At 41.4% G+C, this 14,030-nt stretch overlaps 1 protein-coding gene across 2 annotated transcripts in view; it reads left to right on the forward strand.

Annotated features, from left to right (window-relative positions):
• Positions 1–14,030, forward strand: part of RBM26 (RNA binding motif protein 26) — a 105,750-nt gene that overhangs the window by 985 nt on the left and 90,735 nt on the right. The gene's annotated exons all lie outside the window — the stretch shown is intronic.

The following is a 14,030-nucleotide window of genomic DNA, read 5'->3' on the forward strand; positions in this document are numbered from 1 at the left end:
AAAAAAGGGGCAAAAGGCTTTGCTGGAGGAATGGTGCATAATTATATTATGAGGTGCTGTATTATATTTCCTATATGCACATAGAGGGAATTGCTGGAAGTCCTCTGAGGACTAGTGGCACTCAAGTGGTGCTACTGTATGTCCACAACACAAATGTAGTTGTGGGAGCAGCTGCTGAATTGTGCTACCTCAAGCTTTAGCCTGTACTCACTGACAAACTGTCCAACCGGAACTGAAATCACCACCACATGGTGATTAAGAGGTTATGTGTATGGAAAGGACTCAAGTTAAAGGCAATCAAGTTATAATTCAAGTTAATATTGCGATGAAGACACACTCTTAGACCTACAGGACTATCTAGTTATGCCAAAACTGTGGAGCTGCCTGGAATTCAGATAGTGCAAATGAGTTTTGAGAGTCATACTAGCCAAAAAAAAACCCCAAAAAACCAAACTCATCCCCCATAGCCCGGGGCTGTGTTGTAGGCAATATGAAGATGGAACTCTTAGGACATGTCTACACTACAGACTTATGTTTGTATAACTACACTGCTCAGGGGTGTGAAAAATCCACACTCACTTCTCCCGTCAACATAGCTACCACTTCTCATGGTGGTGGGTCAACTACGTTTACAGGAGAAGCTCTCCATCAGGGTAGCACATCTTCACTTAAACACTGCCCATACGAGTGAAAGTGACCCAATAAAATAAATATTTTTGTTAAAGCTAATGTTAAAATCATATAATACACAGGTTGAGAAAAGAGTGTCTGCGCATCTGGATATAATGCTTGGATTATCCACAAATACAAAGGACTTCCAGTAATTCCCTCTGTGTGCCCAGAAAGGACAGAAGTTCTCCCACAAGTCACTGGGGAAGAATTCATAGAGCATCTCAGCTTATTGCAGTGCAAGGAATGTACCATGGAATATCCTCCTAGAAGTCTTAGTGCCACACGTGAATGAGTGCTGTGCCAATGTGGACACAGCAGCTCCAGTGTTGTTTCCTGGTGAGGCTGCTCTCACTCAAACTGGACTAATGAAGGGATTAACTTGGACATAGATAAATGGAGCTAACTGTAGTGCAGACATACCCTGTGGTTAATGTAGCCTGTCTCCACCTGCTTATGAACTACAGCACCTCCTGTTCTCTGTAATGGAAATACTGTGTCCCGGTCCCTGGCATATCTCCTACACAGGGCTTGCAAAGCTGCCTTCAGAAGACAACTTTAGGTCAGACATTTGCAGTTCCTGTGGTTGGAGAGTCTCCTCCCTAACCATATCTCTGGCTTTTAGAGCCCCTTTATGCCACTCTGAACTATTCATTTTTTGTAAAGGGACTGAAGTGCAGGTGAGAATCTCATCATTAGTGTTTAACATCCACTAGAACCAAGTTCTGGTTTAGCAAAGGTCTAAGCAATTTTTATAGCATAAATATGTCATGTTTTAATTACCTTCTTGTAAATCAAAATTAATTAAAATCTTCTGTTGGCACATTGACTTTCCTCCATACATGGTTTAAGACTCTCAGGTATTGAGGTTTTTTTTTTCTTTCTTTTGGTTTTGGATCTTTGTGCAGGCTTATTTGGTTTGCTAATTCAGATTTATAGAAAAAGTTTACTGTTCAAAATGTGAATTAAAGTAGAGTTTATATGCCATAAGGGCATAGCCTCATAAAAATGGAAAGTATTCCTTTCACTGTGCTATGGGATTTTGGTATTGTAACTACTTACTACAGAGAGAATAAAAAACAAATTGTTTAAACACCATTTCTAACTAATATATTAAATACTTTTATTTACAACATTTCATGGCAAAGAATCTGTCAAAGCACTCTGACCATTATTAGTCTCTAAACAGTCTTTCCTTCTTTCCATCATTTTACTCTCATCCAATTCTATATTGTTAGCTTTTCTCAATTAACTGGACTCAAATTCTTGCTCAGTCCTAACTCTTTTGTAAATTTATAAATTAGGTGAGTGCTGTGGTCTGCCCCACTCTGTTCCTTAATAGAATTAGCAAGCCAACTGTTTTGTGACCATTAAGGTTGTGGCAGGATACCACCCAAAACATTAAACGATTGGACAATCTTAAAATGAAAGACTTGTGCATCCTTTCTACCTTTGTATTACCTACTATGCTATTAATTAACACTATCAACTAACTCTAGAATGCCACAAAGCTTTCGTTTCAATCTCTAATAGATACCGAAAAGCAATATGTACCCCATTTTCATCAAACTTACATTCTAACACAGGGTTGGCAACCTTTCAGAGGTGGTGTGCTGAGTCTTCATTTGTTCACTCTAATTTAAGGTTTCACGTGCCAGTAGTACATTTTAACAGTTTTAGAAGGTCTCTTTCTATAAATCTATAATATATAACTAAACTTTTGTTGTATGTAAAGTAAATAAGGTTTTAAAAATGTTTAAGAAGCTTCATTTAAAATTAAACTAAAATGCAGAGCCCCCCCAGACCGGTGGCCAGGACCTGGGCGGGCAGTGTGAGTGCCACTGAAAATCAGCATGTGTGCCATAGGTTGCCTACCCCTGTTCTAATGTAAACAGTGAATTTATATCAATACTAGCAACAGATCAGCACATCTGACTGTCTCAGGGCTTGTCTATACTTGCTTCTATAGTGCTTCAGTGTAGGTAATCCACCTGCCCAAGAGGTGGTCATCAGATAAGCAGAGAAATTTGTCTGTCGACCTAATGCTGGCACGGGGCCTTAGGTTGTCTTAACTACATTGTTCAGGTGTGTGGATTTTTCACATTGCTGAGTGACGTAGCAGGGTTGAGCTAACTTTTTAGTGTAGACCAGGCCTCATTCCCTGTAATGTTGGAAAATTACTGTACATGAACACTGTTGAGGTAACTGGACTTTACTGGAGTGTGTCATGCTGCAATCTTAATTTCCATTAAACATAGTTTTTGTTTGCTAATTTCCTGGTTTTATATATCTCTTTTGTGCACCTCAGTGGACAGCTCTCTACAATCAGGAAAAAAGGAGCTGTACCTACTTGGGAATCAAGGAGAAACTAGTGCTGCTACTGCTAGTTTCCCCTACTAAAGAGTGAGAGTGGCTGTTAAGTGATTTAGTAAATCCTTTGTTTATAACACTTTATCCCCATTTAAAAGTTTACTGAAAGTGAGTGCAACAAGAACAGCACTGCACTTGAGCATTGACAACATAACTTGTCAATTTGAGAGAACGTTTGTGAAGGAAACTATCATTGCTCTTATACCAAAACACACTCATGGATATTTTGAAATTGGATACAACTAAAAGTGGTTGCAGCAGCAGATTGGGTGGTCCTGCATTACATTAGCAGGTCTACCAATATGCCGAGCCCCCACACTTTTCCAGTATGATGCATACCTCTCTTACATTCCAAAGTACCAGTGTGGGTCATCTGCAAGGGTCATCTTGGCTGAAACTGGGGATTGAAACCATGATCGCCAAAGATAAAAGCATGCATCTCTACAGCGTGTTAGAGCCAGACTCTTAATCTGAAAGCCACCACAGGAGTCTCATCCTCAGTGGACTGGGCACAGAGTGGTATGCATATCGCATACGCTGACAAGTGAGCCACTTTGTAGACCAGCCGCTGTGGGAGGATTGACACACTTTCCCAGTGTGTTACACACATATTTAGCAGTTAGCAGTAGAATATTGCTGATCAGGAACTCCAGATTCTATCACTGGCTCTGGGAAAGTGTAAACTTACAGTGGTTATAGAGGTAGGTTAACTGAAACTGCTTTAGTGACTTTGAACGAAAATCGGTACACTGGGATAAAATTGGCTTTTTCATGTTAGAGACCTGGGTTCTTATGTAACCTCTTTGATGGGGTATGAATCAGCATTCACGTCGCACTCCCCATCAGTTCCTGGCCTGGGCTGGGGAAACTAATGATCCATCCAACAGACCAGTCCTGATCATGGGCCACCTTGAGGCACGTTGCGCCTACACTAAGAAGACTGATTTAAAACATAATGGGGACTGTTCAATAGCTGTTCCTTTTGTTCCTGAGTTGAGGTTCTTGACCTTAGTCAATAATAAAGATAGTGAATTGCATTAGAATTTTTAAAAAGTTACCTCTAGAGTTCAGGGGTATTTGGTGAAGGAATCCGTCGGTCTCTTCCCCAACTTTTCTAAGTGAATGACTGTGTTCATGCTGTGTTGTCAAAAGAAAATTAGGTTCAGTTTGGCAGATATTTTCCATGATGGCTAAAAAGTTATAAAATATTTTGTAAACAAACATTACTTATATATAAGTAATTCTAGGAGTCGGCACAAGGAGCAACAGTGTGGCCAGATGGGCAGGTCCCAGAATATTAGATTTCTTGCAGAAGGGTACAAGAAAAGCGAGATAATCCAGTGAAAAATTGCCCCAAGAGGTGGTTTTCAAAGTCCTATTATTCTCGCTTTATCAATTTGTTTTTTATCAAAACATCATAAATTTAAACAGTGTCCAAAATTTATATTCTGGTTTTAGTTTTTGCCATTTTCATGAGATCTTAACAAAATAAAGGTTGAGAGCTCCTGTTAAAAATGAACTTTGTACTAGCTACTACTGCACCTTAATAACAGGTTTCCCTAAATGCTGCAAGAACAAAATCAGGTAGATGAAGTTAAGGGGAAAATGAGGCTGTGGAAATTTTGACCAACAGATGAAAACTATTGATGTTCATATATTCAAATTTTGGGCAAATCAGAGATTACATTAGGTATGAATAATTTAATGAAGTGATGCTCTCTAGTGCGCACAGGCTGTGGAATTCAGAGGTGTTAACAGGTCTGTGACGATAAAGGCTGATGGTGACCCATTCCCCCTCTCCTTTACAGGTAGCAGCTGCAGTCTGAGATGGAAACTAAGAAAACATTCTTTCCATCTAAATGTTTCAGGCTTTTCTTCATGTAATGACTTAAATAGTAGCTTAAATGTTTCAGCTTGATACATACATTGTCAGTTTCTGCGTCCTTGCCTCCCTCCATGCCGTGCCAGGTTAGAAAAAATTTGCTTGAGAAATAAAATTACAAAGGAATTAGAACAGTGCGTTGTTCATTCTGCACAAGTACAGAATTAATCTTCCCTGCAGATTTTTTTTTTACCCCTGCAGAAAATAGATTCTGCTGTGGAGGTGCTGCAATTTACACCTTTCACCCACCAGGGGTTTCTGTGGCACCAGAAGAAAGGGGGTAGCAGCCTAAGGGTTGGAGCAGGCAGCTATGAAAAGGGAGGGAGCAGATGCTGCTTTCCTCACAGCACCTTGTTTGCAGGACCAGGTGAGGATATATGTGTGTGTGGAGGGGAATGGACAGAGTGGGACACATGGGGCTGCTAGGGGGTGTGTGTGTGTCACATAGACTGGGGTTCGGAAGGGCTAGTGGGAGGGGACAGAGAGGGGCAGAGGAGCTAGTGGGGTGACAGCTTTGAGCCAGGGGCTGAATGGGAGTGCAAAAACACATAGGGATGGGGAGAAGGAGGGGTGCAGGGACACACAGGGACAGGAGCAGATGTGCCTAACTGAATGGGAGAGGCTAGGGGGTCAGCCAGGATCTGCATGGGGAGGCTCTCCAGCTCCCTAACAATCCCCTGCTCAATCCTCCTCCACACCCCAAAAAAAACCCCAAACAAACAAACCTGTTCTATACTTCCCACCCACACCCAACCACCTTCCAGGTTCACTCCCAGGCTCCTTCCAAACAATTACTTCCCTCTCCCTCAGCTCCTCCTTTACCCCTGACTCCCCCAAGCCTTTGCACTGCTGAGCGGTGCAGTAAATACTTTTCTGTATTGTAGTTTAAATGAATTATTACTCAGAGTTGTGTATTAATATGCTTAGTAAGGAATCTGTTTGTCAAAAATCATTTGTATGAATCCTTTTTGTAGTCTGTATTATTACAGAGATACTTGCTGAAAGCTATTTTGAAATAAATTATCAAAATAATTGAAATTGGTATGATTTTGTTGTATTAATTTGACAAAATATGCAGAATTTTAAAATATTGTGCGCAAAATTTTTAATTTTTTGGCACTGAATTCCCCCAGGAGTAGTTACTGTCTGTAACAACCTTAAACATTGATCAACTGTATCCTCTTTTGTTGTAATAGTATAATCTAGACTTGGCACAACTGTTTTAATGGATGCATGTTTCACAGAATTATAGAAATGTGGGGCTGGAAAGGACCTCAAGAGGTCATTATTCCAGCCACCTTCATTGAAGCAGGACCAAGTATACCTAGACCATTCCTGGCAGGTGTCCAACCTGTTCTTAAAAAACTCCAATGATGGGACTCTACAGCCTCTCTTATAAGCCTATTCCAGTGCTTAACTCTCTTTATGGTTAGAAAGTTTTTCCTAATATCTAACCTAAATCTCCTTTGCTGCAGATTAAGGTGATTACTTCTTGTCCTATCATCTGTGGATGTGGAGAACAGTTCATCGCCGTCTTCTTTATAACAGTCCTTAATATATTTGAAGACTCTTATTAGCCTCACCTCAGTTTTCTTTTTTCAAGACTAAACATGCCCATTTTTATTAAATTAATCTCTATAACAGAACCCTTTATCGCTCTTGACCCTTCCTGTATCCTGGTCGGTCCTCTCTAATTCCCTGAATTGCTTCCCTCACATCTTGCCTTAAGAATGCATCAGAGACACTCAACAGTCTGGTGGTCTTCCTATAGGGTCTTGGTGCCTACATATTCGTAGTTTGTTTGTTGTGGGGCTTAGAGTCCTGAAAGTTTGCAGTTTGCTGTATCCAGTCCAACAGAGGTTGCCAGACATGCTGGTCCCTTTCTGAGGTATTCATTTTAAAATCAAGATTGGATATTTTTATAAAAGTTTTGTTTTAGTTCAGTGTTTCTCAACCTTTTTAGGTTTGATATAGGGTTGTAAGAGTTTAACCGGTTAACGGATAAGCTTGATGCTTATTGGTTTCTGGTAACGGTTAAACTCCGCCCAGGGTCTCCCACCTCCAGTTGCCAGTTATGACTTGAGAAACCATGGTCTAGTTCAGAAGCTGGCAACCTCTGGCACCCTGGCGGGCCGGGCCAGTTTGTTTATCTGCCGCGTCGGCAGGTTTGGCGGACCGGGGCTCTCACTGGCCGCGGTTCGCCGTCCCAGACCAATGGGGGTAGCGGGAAGTGCTGCGGGCCGAGGGATGTGCTGGCCGCGGCTTCCCGCCACCCCCATTGGCCTGGGACGGCGAACCGCGACCAGTGGGAGCCGCGATCGGCTGGACCTGCGGACGGGGCAGGTAAAAAAAAACCAGCCCCGGCCCGCCAGGGGCTTTACACAAGAGGTGTCCCAAGTTTGGGAAACACTGGACTAGATGATCCTTCTGGCCTTGAAATTTTTATATCTGAGAACCTGTATTTTTGTTTTGGTGAACTAAGGCAGGATCATTTGAATTCTGTGGCATGTTGAATCCAAATTTTGTGGCAAGAGTCTGGATTCTATAACAGTTTGTTAAAAATTGAGTATTCGTGAAGTAATATGAAAATGAATAATGCAGTCCAGTGTCCTGTATTTTGATAACTGAATTTATTTCACATTTTCCCCAAATTTTTAGTTGTTGGTGTGCTGCACAAGTTCTATACTACCAGTGTTTAACTGCAATGTAGGAACTATCAGAGGAAACCTGGAGATTTTGGTAAATGGGTAAGGGACAGATGAGGCTTTTGTCACCTGGAAGGGCAGAGGAAGTATTTTGGTGTTGTGGTTAAACACGTTACTTGAATGCTTCTGAAAAAGTTAACAGTGAAATAGTTACGTGCTGACATTAAATAGTCTTTTTTTTAGGTTTCAGAGTTAACAGTCCAGTGAAATCAATGGAACAGTTATATCTTTTAGAGCTATTGTTCCAGTGCTGTCTGCAGACTTGGGGAGAGATTACTGCATGGTTTATGCTTGGTTCAAATTTTCAAAGTAACTTAGCTTTGTATCCATAAGGGCTAGAAATATAATAATAATAATAATAATAAAAAATTAGGCCTGGGCTATACTTGAAACTTTTGCCAGTATAGCAGTGTTGGTTGGAGGGGGGGGGTGGTGGTGGTGGTGGTGTTTTGGTGACATTTCTATACAGGTAAAAACCCTTAGTGTAGATGCAGTAATACTAACACAAAAGTGCTTTCACTGGTATAGTTTAGTTCACTTGCTGAGCTAGTATATGTTCTGGCAAAATAACTTTCTTGCTGGAATAAGCTTTCTCTCCACTAGGAAGGTTTACTGGTTGTTTGACAGGGTGGGCCTGCACCTGAAACAGGGAGCGAGGTCTAGGGCACTTGTAACGGATTACCTGCTGGCTATTTCATGTCTTGAACAGTACTGCCAAAAACGAAGCATTCAAAAACAGTGGGTCAAGTCCCCAAAAATCATGACTAAATTAATTTTTTTTTAAACGTTGGGCTTGTTATTTACCTTTGGTTTCTGAGTCTTTAGGGTACACCTGAGATACATTTTTCAGCTTTTCACTGCCACCATGAGAGCTAGAAAGTTACTTAAAAAAAAAAATTTGAAGCCAAGATGCTCACATTATGTCTTTGCTCTAGAAGCTGGAGCTTTAAGAAAAAAACTCTCAAGACTTGCAATAAAATTTGCAGGAAGTCAGGCAGCAGAGCTTTTAAGCCTCTTAGATTGAACATAAGACTGGCTGTACTGGGCCAGACCAAAGGTCCATCCAGCCCAGTATCCTGTCTACTGATAGTGATCAATACCAGGTGTCCCAGAGGGAGTGAACCTAACATAATGATCAAGTGATCTTTCTCATGCCATCCATATCCACCCTCTGACAAATAGAGGCTAGGAACACCATTCCTTACCCATCCTGGCTAACAGCCATTAATGGACTTAACCTCCATGAATTTATCTAGTTCTCTTTTAAACCCTGTTATAGTCCTAGGCTTCACAACCTTGTTAGGCAAGGAGTTCCACAGGTTGACTGTGCGCTGTGTGAAGAAGAACTTCCTTTTATTTGTTTTAAACCTGCTGCCCATGAATTTCATTTGGTGGCTCCTAGTTCTTATATTATGGGAACAAGTAAATAACTTTTCCTTATTCACTTTCTCCACACCACTCATGATTTTATATACCTCTATCATATCCCCCCTTAGTCTCCTTTTTTCCAAGCAGAAAAGTCCTAGCCTCTTTAATCTCTCCTCATATGGAACCTGTTCCAAACCCCTAATCATTTTAGTTGCTCTTCTCTGAACCTTTTCTAATGCCAGTATATCTTTTTTGAGATGGAGACCACAACTGTATGCAGTATTCAAGATGTGGGCGTACCATGGATTTATATAAGGGCAATAAGATATTCTCCGTCTTATTCTCTATCCCTTTTTAATGATTCCTAACATCCTGTTTGCTTTTTTTGACTGCCGCTGCTCACTGCGTGGACATCTTCAGAGAACTATCCACGATGACTCCAAGATCTGTTTCCTGATTAGTTATAGCTAAATTAGCCCCCATCATATTATATGTATAGTTGGGGTTATTTTTTCCAATGTGCATTACTTTACATTTATCCACATTAAATTTCATTTGCCATTCTATTGCCCAATCACTTAATTTTGTGCGATCTTTTTGAAGTTCTTCACAGTCTGCTTTGGTCTTAACTATCTTGAGCAGTTTAGTGTCATCAGCAGATGTTGCCACCTCACTGTTTACCCCTTTCTCCAGATCATTTATGACTAAGTTGAATAGGATTGGTCCTAGGACTGACCCTTGGGGAACACCACTAGTTACCCCTCTCCATTCTGAAAATTTACCATTTATTCCTACCCTTTTTTCCCTGTCTTTTAACCAGTTCTCAATCCATGAAAGGCTCTTCCCTCTTGTCCCATGACATCTTAATTTACGTAAGAGCCTTTGGTGAGATACTTTGTCAAAGGCTTTCTGGAAATCTAAGTACACTATGTCCACTGGATCCTCCTTGTCCACATGTTTGTTGACCCCTTCAAAGAACTCTAATAGATTAGTAAGACATGATTTCCCTTTGCAGAAACCATGTTGAGTTTTGCCCAACGAGTTATGTTCTTCTATGTGTCTGACAATTTTATTCTTTACTATTGTTTCAACTAATTTGCTCGGTACTGATGTTAGACTTACTGGTCTGTAATTGCCGGGATCATCTCTAGAGCCGTTTTTAAATGTTGGCGTTATATTAGCTGTCTTCCAGTCATTGGGTACAGAAGCTGATTTAAATGACAGGGTACAAACCATAGTTAATAGTTCCACAATTTCACATTTGTGTTCTTTCAGAACTTTTGGGTGAATGCCATCTGGTCCCGGTGACTTGTTACTGTTAAGTTTATCAATTAATTCCAAAACCTCCTCTAGTGACACTTCAAACTGTGACAATTCCTCAGGTTTGTCACCTACAAAGGATGGCTCAGGTTTAGGAATCTCCTTAACATTCTCAGCCGTGAAGACTGAAGCAAAGAATTCATTTAGTTTTTCCGCAATGACTTTATCGTCTTTAAGTGCTCCTTTTGTATCTCGATCATCCAGGGGCCCCACTGGTTGTTTAGCAGGCTTCCTGCTTCTGATGTACTTAAAAGCTAGTGTTTCTAGTTTTGCTCTCTTCCCCTTTAAGCTTCTTCTTTTGATGTATGTGTATTTTATTTATTTAAATAAAACGAAGAAAATTTCATAAACTAATAAAAAAGTTAGTTGCGAAGTGAAACAGTTAAATCAGCAGTATAACAGTTAATTGGGAGTGTAGTCGTAACACTCCTCATGTATGTACAGTACATTACATTCTATACATTCTAATTATGTGATCATATACCATTTCTCATAGATTGTTTTGCATCCTAAAACATGTTCTTGTATTTTTAAAAAAATATGTAAGAATTGCCATACCGGCTCAGACCGGTAGCCCAATATCCTATCTTCCGGCAGTGGCCGTTACCAGATGGTTCAGAGGGAATGAACAGAATGGCAATTATTGAGTGAGCCACCTCTTGTCATCCAGTCCCAGCTTCTTGCATTCAAGAGGGGACATCCAAACTATGGGGTTGCGTTCCTGACCATCTTGGCTAATAGCCATTGGTGGACCCATCTTCTGTGAACTTATCTAACTCTTTTTCGAACTCAGTTATATTTTTGGCCTTCACAGCATTCCCTGGCAATTAGTTCCACAGGTTGACTGTGTGTTGTGTGAAGAAGTACTTCCTTATGTTTGTTTTAAACCTGTTGCCTATTAATTTCATTGGGGACCCATTTTTTGTGTTTTGTGAAGAGGTAAATAGCACTTTCCTGTTCACTTTCTTCACAGCATGATTGTCTAAGGTTTTCTGGAAGTCCAGGTACCCTATGTTGACTGGGTTGCCCTTGTCCACATGCTTGTTGACACCTTCAGAGAATTGTAATAGATTAGTGAGGCATAATTTCCCTTTACAGAAGCTGTGTTGACTCTTTCACAACCTACTCTGATAATTCTCCTCTTTACTATTCTTTCAACCAGTTGCCTGGCGCAGAAGTTAGGCTTACCAGCCTGTACTTACCAGGATCGCCTCTGGAGCTTTTTAAAAAAAATCAGTGTTACATTGAGTATCCACCAGTCATCTGGTACAGAGGCTGTTTTAAGGAACAGGTTACATACCACTGTCAGTGGTTTTGCAATTTCATATTTGAGTTCGTTTAGAACTTTTAGGTGAATAACATCTGGTCTAGGTGACTTATTACTGATTAATTTATCAGTTTGTTCCAAACCCACCTCTATTGACACCTCAGACTGGGACAGTTCCTCAGCTCTATCTCCTAAAAAGAATGGCTCAGGTCTGGGAATATCCCTCACATCCTCTGCAGTGGATGTGAGGATCCAAAGAATTAATTAACGTCTCCACAATGTTCTTGTGTTCCTTGAGTGGTCCTTTAGCAACTGGATTGTTCAGTGGCCCCACTGATTGTTTGGCAGGCTTTCTGCTTCTGATATACTTAAAAAAAAAAAAAAGTGCTGTTGGTTTTTGTGTCTTTTTCTAGTTGCTCTTCAAATTTTAACTAAGTCATTCACTTTATATGCCATTTTTGGAAAAATGTCTGTCTTGTAAAACTAAAAATATAAACATTAAAGCTATTTCATCTTCTCTAATTCTGTGTAAAAATGTTGTAACTTTATTAAGACTAGTGAGGATAGGTACTATTAAAGATAAAAAAAAAAATATTGTGGTGTGTTCCATATAATCACTAGACAGTTGTTTCTCTTAGGAGTAACTGGTATACACCTTTCGAAGAGGGAGGGACAAGAATCTTGCTTATATGTGAAGTGACATTATAATTAAAATTGCATTAAGGAACATTAAAATATTAATCTTGCAAAGTCAAGCACTCCAAAGGTAGGAAATACTAGAATTAAGATCGCTTAGAGAAACCACATCTCCACCACTAGACTCCTCATTTGTGTAGGCCCACAAAGATCAGTTCTCCCTTTGGCCCTATTCAACATATGGATGCAGCCACTAGGTGAACCGGTCAGGTGATGTGGACTTAAGTGTCAGCAATGTGCAGATGAGATACAGCTCTATTTATTTCTCACCGTTACTCCTGAGGGCATTATACGCCAAAAAAATTAAAATTTTGCGTACAATATTTTAAAATTCGGCAAATTTTATTTGTCAAATAAACGTGGAGGCTCTAGCATGGCATTGGGGAGCACAGGCTACTGGCTGCACAGAGGTGGGAGGTTACTGAGCAGCTCCCCCCTTCCCAGGACATGGACTCATTGGTGAGGCTGCACCCAACTCTGACACAGCACAAGTACTATGCCTGCCCCAGAAACACCCCAGAGCCCTGCCTCTCCATGCCAGGTGTGGGCAAGCAGGCTCAGCAAAGCAGGATCCTAATGTGGGGGGAATCCAGATGTGGGTTGAGAGGATTCTGGTTGGGGCAGTCTGGGTGTAGGCAGTTCAGTGGGGGATTTGGGCACGGGGCGGGATCTGTATGCACAGGGGCTTGTTGGGGAGGTTCTGGGTGCAATGGTAATGGGACTCTGCAGAGGGGGTCCACGTGAAGGTTGTTGGGAGTTCAGTGGGGGGGGTCTGAGTGTGGGTGGGGATAGAGCTCAGCAGAGGGGTCTGGATGTGGGGGGTTCAGTGGGGGGTCCGGATGCCAGGGTAGTGGGGCTCAGTAGGGTTGGGATCCAGGTGCAGCTGTTTGGGGCTCAGTAGGGTGGGGATCTGGGTGTGGGTTGCTCATCGGGGTGGTACAGTGGGGGTGGGGCTTGTCGGGGGGTACACCATGCCACTACAACCAAGCTGGCCCAATGCTTGGATCAGATCTGCTTATGAAAGAAGAACAGCTGGTTGAAGCTGAATTGAAGCAAGATAGAAGTGATGCTGGTGCACAGAGTTGAAATTTGCAGCTACTATGCAGTCTCCTCTGGATGAAGGTACATAGCCACAATTAGTCAGTTCAGTCTGTAGTTTGGGAATGATCTGATTTCTCGCTGACACACGTTCTTAAGTATTAATATCCTTCAGTAATACTTTCTACCATCCCTGGCTGGCTGGGAGACTGTCCTGTCCTGGGAGACCATGACCTGGTCTCAGTTGTTCATGCCTTTGTTGCCTGAGGACTGGACTACAGCAATGCAATATACCTGGACATGAAGCCTTCAGCCCTTAGGAAGCTCCAACTAGCATAGAACACTGGAGCATGTCTTTTGAGCAACACAGGTTACTGTGAACACATCAGACCTGGCCTCCGCTCGCTACACTGGCTTCCTATATAATACTGAGTCAAGTTCAAGGACTTGGTCCTTATTTTGAAGGCACTCAGTGCCCCAGGCCCAGCATATCTAAAAGTTTGCCTGATGCCTCAGAATGAAGACTGGAGTTGACACCTTCCTCTTCTGGCACAATGAGGGTAAGCTTATTCTGTGTGGGAGACAGAATTTTCTTGTGGGCAAGCTTGAAACTGTGAAACAAACTCCCCCAGTAACTAAGGACCACTACAAATCTCTTGATTGTTCACTGCAAGTGCAAAGCACATTTTTTTGACCTTGCCTTCTCCAATATGAG

The sequence above is a fragment of the Mauremys mutica genome, chromosome 1, assembly GCF_020497125.1.
Source record: "Mauremys mutica isolate MM-2020 ecotype Southern chromosome 1, ASM2049712v1, whole genome shotgun sequence".
Lineage (NCBI taxonomy): Eukaryota > Metazoa > Chordata > Testudines > Geoemydidae > Mauremys > Mauremys mutica.